At 40.3% G+C, this 18487-nt stretch overlaps 1 protein-coding gene across 1 annotated transcript in view; it reads left to right on the plus strand.

Moving 5' to 3' along the window:
• The window catches only part of GLDN (gliomedin), a 99050-nt gene that overhangs the window by 763 nt on the left and 79800 nt on the right, over nucleotides 1-18487 (plus strand). The gene's annotated exons all lie outside the window — the stretch shown is intronic.

The raw sequence follows: 18487 nt of genomic DNA on the forward strand, positions 1-18487 counted from the left end.
GGGGGGGGGGGGTTGATGAAGGAGTACGTTTTTTCCTGCTATGGCATTGTTTGGTAATTCACATCACAGGTGAAAGAGAGGCATGGACTGTGTTTCTAGGGGCCTGCTTTTTCCTTCCTAACTTCTGACAAAAGTATTCGCCAGCTGGTCCTTGTGCCACGTGCCGTGACTGTGACCAGACCCCTCAGTGAGGACTGCAGCATCCTTTCTGAAAAAGTATGGACTACTGCAGTAAAAGAATTCTTTACCGGAATAAAGTGGGCCGACTTTTCACCTGTCCTCAGTTTACGAGATAAATTACTTTATTGACCCTGTTGCCAAAACCACCAATCTCAACCTGTCTTTAAAGAAGTACAACCAAAATGCTCCTCAGACGTGAGGATGGCACGACTTCATCTCACACCCTTTGGGCGTGTGATCAGGAGGGCCAGTCCCTGGAGAAGGACACCAAGCTTATCAAAGTCCAAGGTCCACTCAAAAGAGTAAGACCCTCAAGGAGAAGGATTGATAGAGTAGCTGCAAGCAATGGGCATGCGCATAGCAGAGACTGTGAGGCTGGTGCACGATTGACCGGTTTCTTTGGGTTGTACATAAGGTCTGGAAGAGAGTCAACTGGAGGAACCCAAGCACCTCCGTGCTAACAAAGTTGTCCCTGGGTCAAAAGAATTTCCAACAGGGGGAAGCCAGTATAGAGCGATTTTCCTAAAATGCAATACCAAAATGGAGGTTCTTAATGTGGGGCCTGCAATTGCTCCCCACATGGTCTCCAGGGAATCTGTGGAATTCAGAAATTGCCAGGAAAACTCTGTGTGCATCTGGAGAGGGAGTCCATAGCTTTCACTGCTGCACTTCCCAATAAAGGTTAAGAAACACAGCCCTAAAGAAAGCATCAAACATTCCACCTGACATGCACCTTGAGTTTCTGTGCTTTGCTGATTTAAACGCAGTAATAACTTATTAATTACATATAGGTTACATTGCAGCTCCCCATTCCACTTCAACATCCATTACAGTTGCTATGTTCGCATTTCACTTTCTTTAATGGAAAGATTTCTGTTCTGTAACAAATAAGTGTAGCCACACTTTGAGCCCTAGGTATTTGAAGATAAAATCCACTTAAAGCTTCCACTGCTGCAGAAGCTTTTAAATAGTTTACATGCACTCAGATGCTTTTCAAACTACACAGAAGTAGCATACACTTCAAACATACATTTTGAGAGACATCAAGTTTTCCATGACCAGCTTCATTTTTCTTCATGTTACAATTTAAAAATCTGGGCCCACACAAAAATGAAAAACCAAACAAATTACTGCTATAAAACAAAGAGCTCTTTTAAGGAAATTCCCTCCCTTCTCTTGGTCCCCACACCTTGAATTGTGGAGTCTTCATAGAGGGTTACGTCTGAGCATCAACATAATATAAGAAACAGCTTCTTTTTCACTCTCTCATTGCCCCCAAGTTGGTGCCAACTTATAACTAACCTTCTGATGGGTTTCCAAAACTAATGTAAGAGAAGATACCCCATCTTTCTCCTCAGGAAAATGCAGTGGATTTGAACAACCAGAGAGCCCAGCCCTTCAGTTAGCAGAACAACCTCCTAGGGACTACACCATCTAAGCTACTTTGTCACAATTTCTGTAACCACATTACAATCTATTCTATGACTGAAACAAGAGACTAGGAGCCTCAGTTCTGTGTCCTTCTGAGAGACAGGCTTAATCATCAAGGTGATCTGGCAGTGCCACCACTGGCTCTGGACAGGTCAGCACAGAAGCATCACTAGTCGTCAGGTTGGGAGCCTCTAGTGGATTATCTCCAACTTCCCCTACCCCTCCCACTTGGAATGATTATATGTATTTTTTTCCCATTTAACATTTAATGACTCGATTAGCAGACAGATGGCCAGAATCTAGAAAAATAATCAGTCTGTCTCACTGCCATCAATCTGGAACCGACTTAGAACTAACCCTCCAGCAGGTTTTCTGAGGTTGAAAATAGCACAAGAGGAAACTGTCCATCTTTCTCCTGGGCAGCTGCAGGTGGATTTGAACCGGCAGAGAGGTTCAGCCTTTGGATTTTCAGTGAAACTCACTATGGAGGACTAGGACATCAGAGCTGTTTACAGAACTCTCAAGAAAAACAAAACTAAATTATCAGTACTCATAGCCAAAGTCTGTTAAAATAGTGAAGTAAAAAGAAAGTAGTGAGTTTCTTTTCCTCTGGGCTATTAAAATTCTTTTCCTCTCTTTCTTTGTTTACACATCATTGTTGGCCATTGAGTCAGTAATTCCAACTCACAGTTGGTTTTCTAAAGCTATCAATCCTGTGGAGGAGACTGCCTTCTTGTCCCTGCTGAACAGCTGATGGATTCAAATTGCCAGATAAACATGGCTTTTGGTTTAGCACTTCCACTCCTGAGGGACTACGCCACCACAGAGGCACATGACAACAACAATATACATATAAGGATATAGATATGCATGAAATTTATTTCGTTATTTTTATTGTTGCATGTAGAGAGTAAAACATACACTAATTCAACAGTTCCTCCATGTATAGTCCGTGACATGATACTAAGTTGTACAACTATTCTTACCCTCCTTTTCTGAGTAGTTGTTCTTCTGTTTAAACAAACTCACTACCACCTAAGGCTACTATCTAATCTTTTGAGTTGCTGTTGTCAGTTTGATCCTGCATAGAGAGATCTTAAGGGAGCATAATTTCAAGGCAGACATAATTTACTAGTTAAATGAATTTTGTTCTAAGACGACTTCAGGGACTTTTTTTTTTTTTAATTCAAGATTTAAAGACTATCTCAGAGCAATAGTTTCAGGACTTCAACCAGCCGGAAATCTGTATTCAAGAAAATTTGGAATTCTGTTCTAGCTTTCTCCTCTTTTCAATCAGTATTTTCTTGTATAGAAATATGATCAAAATATTGAGTAAAAGTGACTAGGCACCATCCAGTTCTTCTGATTTCATGACAAAAGAGGCAACTGTTCGTGAAGATTGACTATGTTTTGGCAAAGGAAATATCTGTGCAGACTAGGAGATGGCATCCGTTATACAGCTCATTTTGTACTTGGCAGTAGTTTCCAAACTATGATTGTCTTAGGGATCATGTGTTGTTGTTATGTGCCATCAAGTAGCTTGTGAGTCATCATGTAGGAGGAGCACATTAAAATATAGATTCTAGGACCCCACCCTCGGACCCACAGAATCATACACCCCAAAGAGGGGGAGGCTCCAAGTTTACCTTCTTAACAAATCTCCTAATCCCCCTGGCCTAACCCCAGCCTCAGTTTATGAGTTTGAGACAGGTTGTTAGCTCAGGGACCACACTTTGAGAAACACTATTGTAGTTCATTGCTTCGCTAAGTTTAATGCATGAATGAATCTCTGGAGGACTTTTTAAAAGTGAATATTCTGTTTCAGAATATTCTTCTTCAGCACCACAGCTCAAAGGCATCAATTCTCCTTCTATCCTCCCTAGTCATTGTTCAACTCCCTGACACATAACAAGTGATTGCAAAGACCATGGCCTGTAACAGATGCACCTTAGTCTCCAGAGACACGACACCATTGCTCTGCTCTTCAGTACTTTGTTAGATAGATAGATAGATAGATAGATAGATAGATAGATAGATAGATAGACAGACAGACATCAAGCTCAAAAGGGGAAGAGGGGAGAGAAGGCAGCCATGTTCTCCCATGTTTGCTCCGCCCAGGGCTGCTATGACCTGGTGGCCAGAGAGAGCATGGTGCTGTGTGCGCAGGTGCTGTGGCAGTTTTTGGACATGAAGGACTACTCTGCCTCCAGGAGCCAGGCAAGCCAGGCTTGGCCTAGGGTTTAAGACAGCAGGGATAATGGATAAACTCTAGCAACAACAACAACAACAACAAAAAAAAGACAGCAGGGGGCTTCAAGCCCAAAACGGCCCTTGGGCTGAACACTGTGACACTGATGTGTCAAATGCATTAATGGCTGGTTACCCAATGCAGACAGAGAGTGGGGTGGAGCTCCCTGATTAAAACAAGCTTGGAAGCAGGAGTGGCATCCACTTCTATAATAGCTTACCTCCAGAAACCCTATGAACCTGGAGAGAGGATGAAAGGTACCCAAGCATTGAGGACTCTCCTTCATAGGGTCACTATGAATCACCTGTGACTCGACAGCACTTAACAACAACAACAACATTCTGTTTCAGAAGGTCTGAGGTGGAGTGCAGATTCTTTGTTTTTAACAAATTACCACTAATATGCCTAGGCTGCTGGTCTGAGGACCACACCTTGAGTGACAAAATTTTACTTACATATTGATTGGAATCATCTCAGGAGCTGAACCATCTTACTCTCACCTCCTAGCTCTTGAGGCTTCTACTTCAAGCCAAAGAGCCAGCTTAATTGCCAAGAAGCCTTTACTTGAGGGCCAGAAAAAGAGAAGAAGACCCCCAATAAGATGGATTGACACTGTGACTGAACAATGACCTCAAGCATATTGGAGGTCAGGAGGATGGTACAGAACAGGGCGAGGTTCCAGGCTCTGTTCATAGGGTCACCGTGAGTTGCCAACAACACCTAACAACAACAAAGCAGTTTGCCATTCACCCTCACAAATATTTTTTTTTTATCTTTACTCTCTGCTCTTACCAGAACAGAGGACTATTCGTATTGTTGTTGTATACCATCAAGTCAGAACCAACCCATAGCTGACCCTCTCAGTGAGTTTTCAGAGGCAGTTAATTGGACAGAAGGAGATTGATTATTCATCCTTTTCCTGGAGCTGATGGATTCAAACCACATTCATTTGGGATTGCAGCGCAGCTTCTTGCCATTCAGCCACCAGAGCTCCTTACTATTCATATGGGAAAACAATTTTTAAAAGTCTCTCTGGGGCATCTCAAGTAGAGAAGATATTAAGAAAATTTAGAGTCTATTTACATTCATAGTAACCCCATGTGACAGAGTGGCACTGTCCCATATCTTTATGGAAGCAGATAACCATTTTCTCCCTCCAAAGTGCCAGGTGGATTTGAACTGCCAACTTCTAGGTTTGCAGCCAAGCACAAAACCTTTGTGCTGCTCAGGCTCCACCTCACAGAAGTGTCCAGTTCTCTCATCTACACCATCCTCCAGCATTTTTCTATTTCACTAGCATGTCTATTTCTCCTCCGTCTTTTCCTTTTCTTTTCCTTCATTGTGGTTTGGGTGCTGCTGTACAGAACAAATTTGTTTTCCATTCAACACCACATACTTGTTTTGTTTCATGGCCTTGGTTGCAGTCCCCACAATGTTGCATTACTTTTCTCCCCATTTTTTCCTAGGCTCCCCATTTCCATTTGGCCTTCTTTCCTGCCTCTTCCTCCCCTCTGAGCTTTGGTCTTAAGAAAATGTCCTTCAGGATTTGTATAGTTGGTTATACAAAGGAATATATTCATCTGTGATGTTATTATTCGTGGGTTCGTATGCACTGTCATGTCAGGACCAATTCACAGCTGACACTCCGGCAGGTTTTCAGATGCTGTGAATCACAAGAGGAGACTACTCATCTTTCTTCCTCAGAATGGGTGCAAACAACATTGACAGTGTAGCTCGTTCCCACTAAGCCTCCAGAGCTCCTTTGTTATAGGCTGAAAGTCTTATTTGTCTGGAAGTTGACCTCAGGAGGTGAGTTTGATTCCAGCTTTATCAGTATCTTAAGTGACAGAGAGATCAGAGGGATGCCCACTGTGACAGGCTTGATCCTTCATGACATAGAAGTGAAGAAACAAGCTGTGCACAGATTAATACTGGTTTTCCAAAAGCCTTTCAACAATAAAATGATATAAGGGAGGAATGCACTTTTTAGAACAACCATAGGAAGCCTTAAGGACAACTGACACTCAAAAAACTAAGTCCAGAGGAAGGAGAGGGCCAGAAAGAGCTGCTGGAAGTGGAGCGCTCAGGTGGGAAGTGGGGAGAGTGCTGCCGCATTGTGGAAATGCAATCAATGTCATGAAACACAATGTGTATGAATTGCTGCATGGAAAATTAATTTGCTCTTGTAAACATTCACCCAAACCACAACAAAAAGTTAAGAAGGAAAGAAAGCCCTTCAAAGTGGTTTGCTATCCAGCATGAGTTAATGGACATGTCAGAGCTCTGTGATTTTGTAGGGAGGTCAGCGTAGCAGTTCTGGTGAGCACATTCTGATGGGAAGCTGTTTGACTGCTGTAAATGTCTTTGTTAAAAAGGGTAGGATAATTAACATTTGGGACAGCTGAAAATGTTAAATCTTCAAAAGCAGTGGAGTAATCTGGAGGAAAGTAATAAATGGGGCCCAGGATAGGGGCCATGAACCACCAGCAGTAAGGGTGAGAAAGAGAAAATATGGCCTGTCAGCTGTTCATTCCTCCCGTTCATAGCTGTTTCCATTTCACATCTTTTTCTTCTGAGCCCTCTTATTCCTGTCACTTCTCTGAACATCACCTACTCTCACTTTTAATAATGTTCTGGTAGCTCTGTCATCGAGTCTTTCTCTGTTCAACATCTAAAGTTGAGCATCCAACAGGAGTTCTAGAAATACATCTAAAATGAAACAAACAGAACCCGTCTCTGCTAGTCAGTTCCAACTCAAGAGCTCTTGGTAATGAACTGTAATGCCAACCCAAAGGCATGCGGTTCAAATCTACTTGCTGCTCTGCTGGAGAAAATGGGCAATCTCCTTGTGTGTGATATACTATCTCTAAAAACCCACCATGGAGACAACTGTGGGTCAGTTCCGCTTACACACGTTATTCTAATTCATGGCGATCTCAAGGAAGTCAGAACTAAACTACACATCATAAAATTTTTTTGGCTGTTATTTAAAAATTAGATCTCCAGATATTTCATTTGAGATAACCCTGGGTGAACTTGAACTTCTAACCTTTCAGCGAGTAACTGTTTTCACTACCCAGGGACTCAAGCATACATATACTGAAACAGTTGCTGTTACTGCTGTTGTTATGTCCCATCAAGTCAGAAGCAGCTCCTCACTGTCTCTCTAGTGAGCTTTCAGGGTCTGCCTTTGGGTTGGTAGTGAGACCCTTTATCCACTAGTCCCACCTGAGCTCCGTTGTACTGAGATTGACAAATATATAGTAATAAAGATTGTTGTCCTTGGGAGATCATACATATCCAGGACATTATTCAAAATGTTTGAGCACTCTTTGAACAAGAAAAGTAGTCTCATTATTTCCAATTAGGAACTAGAGATTACAATAGTTTTTATTTAAGGAAATAAAAAAACGATTCATAAATGCTAGAATCATGAAGAGTTGTGCTGCTTAGTTAAAGACAGGCAGTTCAAATCCACCAGCTGACCTGTGGGAGAAAGATGGGCAATTTCCTCCTATGTAATTTACTGCCTCTGAAAAGCCGGTGTGGCGGGTCAGGTATGAGTTGGTTCTGACTTGACTTGATAGAACATAACAACAACAATGTCCTTGTGCCACTTGGCAGCATATAACCATGTGTAGTAAAGGAGAATCAAGAAATTCTTTTGTATTATAAAATAAAATTTATATATAGCTGTGAGTTTATACGGGAATTTGGAATAAGATAAAGGCAGCATCTGATCTCAGTACAGAGATGCATTTTATGAGTAATATTGAGACAGGGCGGTCCTCTGGAAAAATGTAACATTAGAATCACTTCTCACAATGTGTTATCTTAGTAAATGAATCAAAGATTTATTTTTTTAATTTAAAATTAAAATAAGTAGAAGAAAATATGAGGTAAATGTAATTTTCATTTTAAAGGGGAAAAGGTTATTCATACTATAACTAAATATCCAGAAGCAATGAATAGATATTAGACTACATTTAGAAAACACAGACCAAGCAACAATAAAATAAGAATATTATGACCAACAACAGTAAAAACCAATCAAATGGACAGAAACCCCAAAAACAAAACCCAAAGTGACAAACACAAGAACAAATATTTTCAACAAAGGCCATGGTTACCGTGCTAATTTTCCCCAATCATAATATACAAAAATATTCCCAAAAATTGATAAGAAAAAAATAAGAATCTTATAACAAAGACCAAACAAAATAAGAATTCAATTTCTGGTTTTCCAATAGAAATAGGAATGCAATAGGAAAAAAATGAACAAGAAGTTCTCAGGGTGGGGAGTGGGGGAGTGGGAATACAAGTATCTTTTAAACATGAATAATCTCTTAATTTAAAAAATGCAAACTCCCCTAGAATGTCATTTTCACCTGTTATAATGACAAAACCACCCATTTTTACATTTGGGAGTTGGAAGGTCAAGAACAAAGTCCACACATTGCTGTTTGGAGTGCAAAACAGCATAATGCATATGGAAAACAACTTGGCAGAACCTAGAAAACTTACAAATACATTTACTGTGAAAGGGTGGCCCGCTGGAAAAAAATGTAACATTGGAATCACTTCTCATAATGTATATCTTAGTAAATGGATCAAAGATCTATTTTTTAAAAATTTAAACTTAAAATAAGTAGAAGACAATATGAGATAAATGTAATTTTAATTTTAAAGGAAAATGTTATTCATACTATAACTCAAAATCCAGAAGCAATGAATAAATTGATACTGACTACAAACTCACTTGTGGAAATTTAACAAGTGTTAAAGACCCATTCCTTTATGGAATAGTGTATATACATGGGTATTCATTGCATAATATTTGTAAAAAGGCAAAAGACTGTAAAGAGTCCATCAATATATTGTTCTGTGCTGTCTAGTTTACTCTGTGAACAATGAATATGAACCCTGCCCTATACTGTGTCATCTCTGATATTCTTGAGCCCACTGTCAGACACTATCAATCCATCTTGTTGAGGGTCTTCCTCTCTTTCTCTGACCTCCACCCTCCCAAACATGATGTCCTTTCCAGAGGACGGGCCCCAGCTAACAACATGCCCAGAACTAGTTACAGAAACTGATATTCACACACATTGGAATACTAAGTAGCTATAAAAGAACGAGGAAACTCTCTTTGAAATGTTAGAGAACAATTCCCAGGATATATTTTCTGTGGGGGGAAAAAGAGCAAAGCATGGGGTGGAATATATATATTTAGTTACCTTTTGTGGAAGGAAGAAGGGGAAATATTAGTGAAGAACCAAACAAAAGTGTTTACCAGAGGAGATTTCATGAAAGGTGGTGAAGAGAAAGTAGAAGTTTTTCAAACGTATAGTTCCTTATACTGTTTTGGTTTCTAGCACAGTGTAAATGTGTTGCTCTTTTTTCATATAAGTACAAAGCTGCTAACAACTGCCACCTGCCACAGGGGTGAGCAGAAGGCAGGGTAGGGAGTGCCAGCCTGGTGCCCACGGGCTCTGCCTCAAGAGAGAGCTCTAGCTGATTTTCTTATAGCAGAATGAGAACCCAAAGTACTCAATCTTTTTCCTTTTTACCAAGAGAAATCACAAATCTGACTCTATATGACATTTCTTAGTTTTCAAATATTGGCAACAACTAGATTTTTTTTTTTAAATTGGCTAACAGTGTGTTGGCCAAACAACACCCACGTTGTGCCGCCGTGTTAGGACTTCTAGCCATGACTTTCAGCAGTTTCATCTTTTAATAAAGAGAGGTCTTGAACAAAAATGGCTTTATTTAGCTTGATAACTCTCCTCTACCTCCCCCCCCCCTTATTTACCAGCCTGGTTCTGAAAAGACAATAATGTCATTGTTTTTTTGGTTAGGGTGGGGGGTGGTTTTCTGCTCCCTGTTGGGTTTGATTTGATTTGTTTTGGTTTGTATTTGGTTGGTTTCTGTTGTTTTCCAAACCAACTCCATTAACCATAGATGGAGACTTCCCATCACTATAACTTTTCAAAATATTTGGCTCCTGATTCTAACAGTAGTTCTTGAAGAAGTTGTGTTAAGCAATGGCATATTATTGTAGCAAATATATAGCCTCACATGGTTACCAGTATGAGGTACATTCATATGGATAGACAGTGGTTAAAAAAAAATCCCATTACCTTTCATCATAGCTCCTGCCTTCATGGACTGTATTTTCCTGAAGGCTTTAAAGTGGTGAACCAGGGCCCATTTCTCTGTCCCACTCCCTGAACTATGCTCTTTCCATGAAAGATGAGGTTTAGACCAGGGATCTGCAAACAACTTCTTACAAGTCAGATCTTGCCTGCTTGTCTTGTGAATAAGAACACTTTTTTATAGTTTTTGGTAATGATTAGAGGTTAAAAGTTAGAAGAATAAGAATAGTGCATGTCATGTGCAAATTACATAAAATTTAAATTTCACTTACTATAAATATGCCAGGGACACATATGTGCTTATTTATTTACATGTTATCTCTATTTCTGAGCTACAATGGCAAAGGGGATCAGTTGACACAGAAACCACCTTGTGACCCACAAAGGCTAAATTGTTTACTGGCTGATCCTTTATAGAAAACGCCTGCTGACCCCTGGATTTAAGGCGTTTATGGGTGTGGTCTGTGATGTCAATCCAAAAGAACAAGGTTCAAATCCACCAGATGCTCTGCAAGAGAAAGAAAGATGGGCTATCAACTTCTGTATGATTTACTGCCTCTAAAAACCCACTGAAGGGTCAGCAGTGAGTCTGTTCCAGCTCCCTGGCACATAATGACAACAACAACATAGGTGTAGTATGTGTTTATTGCTGACTTAATAGTCAGTGGTTCAAATCCATAGCTGCACTGAGGGAGAAAGGAAGTCAGTCAATCCCCTGTTAATACTTACTCCTTCAGAAACCCAATGGATTGTCTCTGTGAGCCTCAACAGACCAGATGGCTGTGTGAGTTTGTTTAGGATTAACTCACTGGAGTAGACCAAGGTCCACTGGAGTGACACTAAGTTTGTTCTTTTGGAGCACTAGAACTACTGAATCAGGATAGCCCCAGCTCTGGACTACCTCTGATATCATTGTTACCTACTGTGTGTGTAACACAGGAGCTCTGGTGCTTTAGTGTAAGGAGTTGTCCTGCCAATCCAAGGCTTGAGGTTCAAACCTACCAATTGCTTCTCAAGAAAAAAGATTGATAACCTCTTCTTGTATGATTTACTGCCTCTGAAAACCTACTAGGGGGTCAGCTATGTGTTGATACGGACTCCATAGTACCTAACAACAGTGTAACATCTCTCAGCAGAAAGATGGACAGTCTATTCCTGTATCATTTACTGCCTCTGAAAACCTGCTGGAGAGTCAGCTATAACAACAGTATAACACAAATATTACAAGTGGGACACTTAAAAGAACAAAAATTTACTTTCTTCTATTTCTAGAAGGTTTTAGCCCACATGAGTATTGAGACCTTGTTAATTTTCTTGTCGGTCACGCTGGGTGTTCCTTGGTTCCTGGCATTCCTCAGCTTGAAACAGGGTGACCTTCATTTCATTTTGCCTTGTTTTCTCCATTTGTAAAATCAAGACAACAGTACCTTCCTCACAGGGCTCTTCTTATTGCCATCCAGTCAGAGCCGTCTCACAGCTGACCCTGAAGGAGGTTTCTGAGGCTGTAAATATCCTGGGAAGAGGCTGCCCATCTTTCTCTCATGGAGCCACAAGGGGATTGGAACTTCCCAAGAGATATAGTCTTTGAGTTAGCAGTGCAACCCCTACAGACTTCTCCACTAGAGCTCCCTTATTCACAGAAGGTTCTTAGGAGGTTTAAATGAGCCAGTACAGGGAACTCTGGTGGCCTTAAGGAGTTCCACTACTAATCCAAACATTGTCTCTTTCTGGTGGTTCCAATAGCAATGAGCTTAAGGGTTGTTTTGGGGGTATTTTTTAAGTACAGAAACTCTGGTGGCATAGTGAGTAAGGAGTTTTGCTGTTGATCCAATGGCATGAGGTTCAAATCTGCCAGCTGCTCCTTGGGAGAAAGATGGACAATTTCCTCCTGTGCAATTTGAAACCTCTGAAGGCTCACTGGAGCTGATTGACAGCATCTAACAAGGGTAAAGCACAGTTCCTGGTACAGTCAGCTTCTCAGTAAGCATTCATTTTTGCTGTTGTTAAAACTGGTCACTATAATTGATGATTCACTCCTGATCTACTTCTGAGAGAAAACCCTAGGAAACTCAAGGTGCTGCTATGAATGTAACCAACCCAGTGGCAGCTAGCTTAGTCTTCCTGACCCTGGGCCTTCAGCGTCTGTTTCTAGGCTTACTCTCTGTCTAGAATCTCTTCAGGTTATCAAGCTAACTGTGCATTTAGAGAGTTACACTGTTAACCAAAGGTCACTCCTGCTTTGTTCAAATCCACTATCGCCTCCTCTGGAGTAAGATGGGCAATTTCCTCCCATAAGATTTATAGCCTCAGAAATCCAATGGAGGGCTTGACAGCAATGAGGGTTTAGGTGTTTTGTTGTGTTTTGGTTTATTGTTTGTTTGTTTGTTTGTTTGTTTTTCCCTATCAGCAGCTGCTTTGTGTTACTGTTTGGTCAGTTTAAAGACCACTTGTGGGACTGATCCAAGCCATGATATTTTCAACAGCTTCCTTGTTGTTGTTTTATGCTGTCCTGTCGCCTACGACTCATAGCGACCCCTATGTACAACAGCCCTAAAACTTGCTCTATCCCATGCCAATCTTACTGTTTCTGACACACCTATCCCCATTATCCCAGTCACTGAATCAATCCAGCTAATTGATGGTATTCCTCTCCTTTGCTGTCCCTCCACCCTCCCAAGCATGATGTCCCTCTCCAAGGACTCATCCCTCCTTGCAACATGTCCCAAGTATGTCAGACAAATCTTCAGAATTCTAGACTCCAAGCAGCAGCCTGGCTTCACCCTCTCCAGGACAAACTTGTTTGTTCTCCTAGCAGTCCATGGTATATTCAATATTCTTTTTCATCACCACAGCTCAAAGGCATCAATTCTCCTTCTATAGTCCCTAGTCATTGTCCTACTCTCTGAAGTATAGCAAGTAATTTCAAAGACCATGGACTGTATCAGACACACCTTAGTCTCCAGACTGAAATCATTGCTCTTCAGTACTTTTGAGAGGTCTCTGACAGCAGACTTTCCCAATGCAATTCTTCTTTAATTTCCTGGCTGCTGGTACCAAGAGTGTTGATTGTAGAGCCAAGTAAACTAAAGCTGTCAACAATCTCAATCTCTTCACCTTCTATCATGATGCTGACAATAGGCCCAGTGGTGAGAATCTTTGTTTTCTTGATGTTGAGCTTCAATTGATATTAAAGGTGGTAGGTTTTGACCTTCTGCAGCAAATGCTTCAGGTCCTCCTCAGTTCCAGCAAGCAGGATTGTGTCATCGGTATAACGCAGATTGTTGATCAATCTACCTCCAATGCCAATGACACACTTCTCCTCACAGAGTCCAGCCTCCTGGATAATCTGTTTCACATGTAGATTGAAAAGATATGGAGATAGGATACATCCTTGGTGTACACCCTTCCCAATTTTGAACCATGCAGTGTTTCCTTGCTCTGTTCTGACAACTGTCTCCTGGTCCGAGTAGTTTCACATAAGCACAATCAAGTGTTCTGAGATTCCCATTCTCCTCAGTCAGCCACAGTGTGTTGTGATCTACATAGTCAAAAAGCCTTTGCATAGTCAAGGAAACACAGATTCCTCTGGTACTCTCTGCTTTCAGCTAAGATCAATCCTATGCCTCCGAAAATTGGACAATGAATAAAGGCAACTAAAGAAGAATTAATAGCTTTGAATTGGGGTGTTGGAGAAGAGCATTGAATATACCAAGAACTGCCAAAAGAACAAACAATTCTGTCTGGGAGAAGGTGCACACAAGGCGCTTCTTAGAGGCAAAGATCATGAAACTTTCTGAACTTTCTCTTACATACTTTGGGTATTTTTCTCAAGAAGGTCCAGTCTCTAGGAAAGGATATCACCCTGGGAAAGGTGGAGTGGAGGGTTGGAAAATGCGAGGAAGAGCCCCCAAAAGATGAACTGGCATAGTGACTTTAACAATGGGCTCAAGCAAATCAGAGATGATGGACAGAGCCAGGTAGGGCCAGGTTCAGATCTGCTGTACAATGGGGTTGCAATGAGTCATAATCAACTCAGTGGCAACTAACAACACAACAATATCAGGCGCTGCTTTGGGATACTGTGCGGCCTCTCTGAAGCTTACATTGACATTATGGCTCCCTAAATCATCTTACAACAAACCCTTGACTTGGAAACGGGATTTCTTTACTACCACCCCAAAACACACACATAAGTCTGCAAGACCACCAGAAAAGATTAACACCTATTAAAACAGTCATTCCCTTTGTCCACATTCTTAACCACTGCTGATTATTCCTGGAGGATAGCGGTCCTGGAAAAGTTTTGGAAAATTGAAAAAGTGGGAGTAGAAAGGAGAAAGCCCAATCATTTTTAAGACAGACCAATTAACTTCTTAAGGTTCTTACATTTTCCAGGCTATGTTCACTTATGTAGGAAGTAGAAGAATATTCTTTGCATTTGATAAGAACATATTTATTTAATTTTTTTAACAAAAGGGTTATTTTCTCTCCATCTCTTCACAGTCTATTACCATTCTCCTCAACAACATAAAAAAAGAAGAAATCCTTGGCCAAATCCAGTTGACATTCAAGCTTCATTTGCATGCATTTTATCTACAGACTAAAGGTCATGTTGTGTGAAACAAGCTAAAGCTTTTAGGTTGTGAATCAACTACAAAGAGAGCATTTTCCAGCCCATCAGTTGCTTTTATGCACATCTTTGGGTTTTAACGGCTCTATATTTTAAATAGATATAATTTACTTCTGGCTTAACTGAAGTTCAAGGCATAATTTTCTTTAGTGAAAGGCAGCATTAAAATAACAAGACCAACTAAGGATCATTCAAAAATGTAATTAGGGGAGTTTGTTCTGAATGCCGTAGGTAAAGCAGTTCCTTCATCCACCACTCAGAAAAAAGTTTCTTATGCTCCAAAGTGCTGGGGATTTTGAAAGCCCTGAACTATACCCAAGCTAAAGTGATGATCTGGCAACTGCAAAATAACTCGCTGGTTTTTTTAGTAACTTAATGGATATGTGGAGTCCTAGTTTGGTACAAATTGTTTAAAAAAATCTCATTGTAGTCAAGTCAGAACTGATTTATAGCTGACCCTCCAGTGAGTTTTCATGGCTGTAAATCAACTAGAAGGAGGTTGCCCATCTTTCTCCCACCATGTAGCTGATGGTTTGGACCTGCCAGAGAGACATGGCCCTTGGGTTTGTAGAGCAACTCCTAACAGACAACACCATCAGAGATCACTGTATAAATGTGCTTAAGAATAAACCTTTGAAAACCCTGTGGAGAAAGTTCTACTCTCTCTCACACACACACGGTCACTATGAGCTGGACTCAATTTAACAGGAACTGGTTTAATGGGTGAATGTTGGCATCTGGAATCCTCCTTACAGTCAACACTCAAGAACCTTAGAACCAAGGCCTCTAAACAGGAAGCCCATCAGAGAGAAATCCTTCGTGGTGAGTTGTGTAGCAAGTATAAGGGCAGGAAAGAAGAGAGAAAATGAAAATCTGAAGTGACAAAGCAAGAAACAGAATTCGAATGGGCACTGCAGTGTTGGGGGAGGTTTGAATAGATGGGAAGAACAAATCACTTGAATCAAGATCTAGGGAGTGGAAAGAAAATGGTGAGAGCCAAGAAGAGAAGCTCAATTTTCATATACTTGGACTTAGAGAAAGGAAATTAAAGATGGTGAGGTTAAAGAGAGCCTTGAATTTCTACTTATGAGTTGTTATTGTTGTTGTTATATGCCATTGAGTAGCAACAACTCTGAACCCTGCTCTATTCTGAACCAACCTTATTGTCTCTGACACACCTATCCCCAATACCCAAGTCACAGAACCAATCCATCAGTGTTTGGAAAAAATACATCATTCTTGGAAAAATAGACTGATGGGGTAAGAAAGGAGGATCCTCAATGAGATGATTGACACAGAGATGGCTCCAATGCACTTGAGCATGACAAAGATTGTGTGGATGGTCACAGGTTTGATCTGTTGTACTAGGGTTGCTATTGAGTCCTAGTCAAATTGATGGCACCTAACAAGAACAACAACAATCAGCAAAACAATTCTCTGGGAAACAGCAGACTTTTTAGTGATTTGATTTTTGTCCCAATTATTAGATTCCATGCTTTGAAGTCATATCAGAGTTTGCCTTTTCTCTGGTGAGTCTGCTGATTCTACATCCCAAACCACTTTTGTGACAAGGCTTTAAAAGTCTCTAAACCACAGAATGAGTACCTTTTTCAAAATAGAGAAATAATAATAAACTAACACATACTAAATTTCAATCACTGACCATCCACACAATCTTTGTCATGCTCAAACACAGTGGAGCCAACTCTGTGTCAATCATCTCATTGAGGATCCTCCTTTCTCACCCATCCCTCTATTTTTCCAAGTATGTTATATGTTTTCCAAAGACTGATGTCTTTGGACAATATGCCCAAAGTGTGTGAGATGAGATTTCACCATTCTTGCCTCTAAGGAGCATGCTTGTTGCACTTCTTTCAAGACAGATTTGTTATTCTTTTGGTAATCCATGAAAATATTCAATATTTTTCTCTAACACCATATTTCAAAGGCTTCAGTTTTTCTGTTGTCCTTATTCAGTGTCCACCTTTCACATGCATAGGAAGAAACTGAAAAATACCGTGGCTTGGATCAGGCACATCTCAATCTTTAAACTGATTTAGTCATTGCTCTTTTTTTTTTTTTTTTTTGCTTTTCTTTTTTTACTTTGAGACATGATGGAAAAAAAATCTTAGAGGAACACATGGAAAAATAAGACATGATTACATTGATAGAGACAACCTAGCCAGAAAGCTTTGTCAATTCTGAGTGTGATATGCTAAAGGGCTGGGAGGAATTAGTACTCTTCTCCTTCTTCCTCGCCCTCTCCTTCAACAGAATCCACACCTACCTCCTCATAATCCTTCTCAAGGGCAGCCATGTCCTCTAGTCATTGCTCTTTAACACTTTAAAGAGGTAGATTTTTCCCAATCAACATATCTTTTTATTTTTTTAAGTGCTGTCATAATGAATGTTGATTTGGATACAGTAAAATAAATTCCTTAACAACTTCAGTTTGTTCTCCATCTGTGGTGTGATATTAAGGGTTTATTGTTCAAAGTGGCTTCCCTAGCATTGACTGACTGCCATGTACATGGGCAGCAATACATGAATAGGACATGTTAGTCAATCCACAAGGGGATTGACTAGTCTCACCATTGAATTGAGAGAATCCAGCAGAAGTATTGGAGAACCTCACCACCCACCAAGAAGAAACATGAGAATGCAGTTTATCCTTTGCAGAGATTCTTGCACTAACTAAAGCAGAGCCTATAGGAACAGCAGCCATAGGAGCTGCAGCAGAGAATCAGAGACCTGATATAAGATAGATTGAACCTTGGGTCTGCTACACCATGCAACCAGAATTAGAAGCCTTTGCTCAAGTTTGTTGGAAACTGGGGTTGAGGAGGAAAACCATAATTGGCAGGATTAATATTTTTGTAACACTGGCCTAAAGCTACAAGGCTCAAGGCTGAGGTGACTGCAAGCACATGTCAACAGTTGTGCTGACTGAGTGATTGTATCTGCTACTAATCTGATTTATAGTCCTTTTGACTTACTTAATATGATTCTGTGTGGTCTGTGAGCTATTGTAATGAATGTTGGACCCAGTAAAGCAGTAAGATTAGTGTTAGGATGAGTAGAAAGAGGTGCAGGAGTATGAGGGACATGTCGGACCTTATGGGAATTGGTTTTGTGTTGTTGGTATTGTTGATAGGGACAGTTCCCCATTGTGAAGTTGGCATAAGTCAGATATGGCCATCCCCACATGGCCCTTGCTCCTTTAACTTCATCTATCATGGTGGTGTTATCGATCCAGTGATGACAATTTTTGTTTTGTTGATGTTTAAGTGTAATCCATATTGAAAGCTGTAATTTCTTTGTCTTCTTCAGTAAATACTTCATCTTCTTCACTTTCTTTCTGTAAGCAAATTAGGGTCATCCAAACAATGTACATCATTGGTGAGTCTTTCTCCAATCCTGATGCCATACTTTTCTTCATTTAGTACAGTTTCTGGAATTATATGCTTAACATACAGATTGAATAAGTATGGAGTAAGGCTACAACCCTGACACACATATTTCCTGGTTTTAAGCGATATTTTATCTCCTTGCTCTATTAGAATAACTGCTCATTGCTTCTTTGTACAGGTTTCATATGATTAGCACAAAACATGTTCTAGAATTCTCATTCTTTTCAACGTTATACATCATGGATTACAATCTACATAGTTAAATCCTTTTCATAATCAGTAAAACACAGGGAAATATCTTTATGATATTATTTTCTGCTTTTAGCTAAGATCCATCTGACATCAGCAATATTCCTTGTTCCATGACCTCTTCTCAATCCAGCTTGAATTTCTGACAGCTCCTTGTCAATGTACAAGTCCAACTATTTTT

The sequence above is a fragment of the Elephantulus edwardii genome, unplaced genomic scaffold, assembly GCF_000299155.1.
Source record: "Elephantulus edwardii isolate Elephantulus edwardi_28Jun2011 unplaced genomic scaffold, EleEdw1.0 scaffold00164, whole genome shotgun sequence".
NCBI lineage: Eukaryota > Metazoa > Chordata > Mammalia > Macroscelidea > Macroscelididae > Elephantulus > Elephantulus edwardii.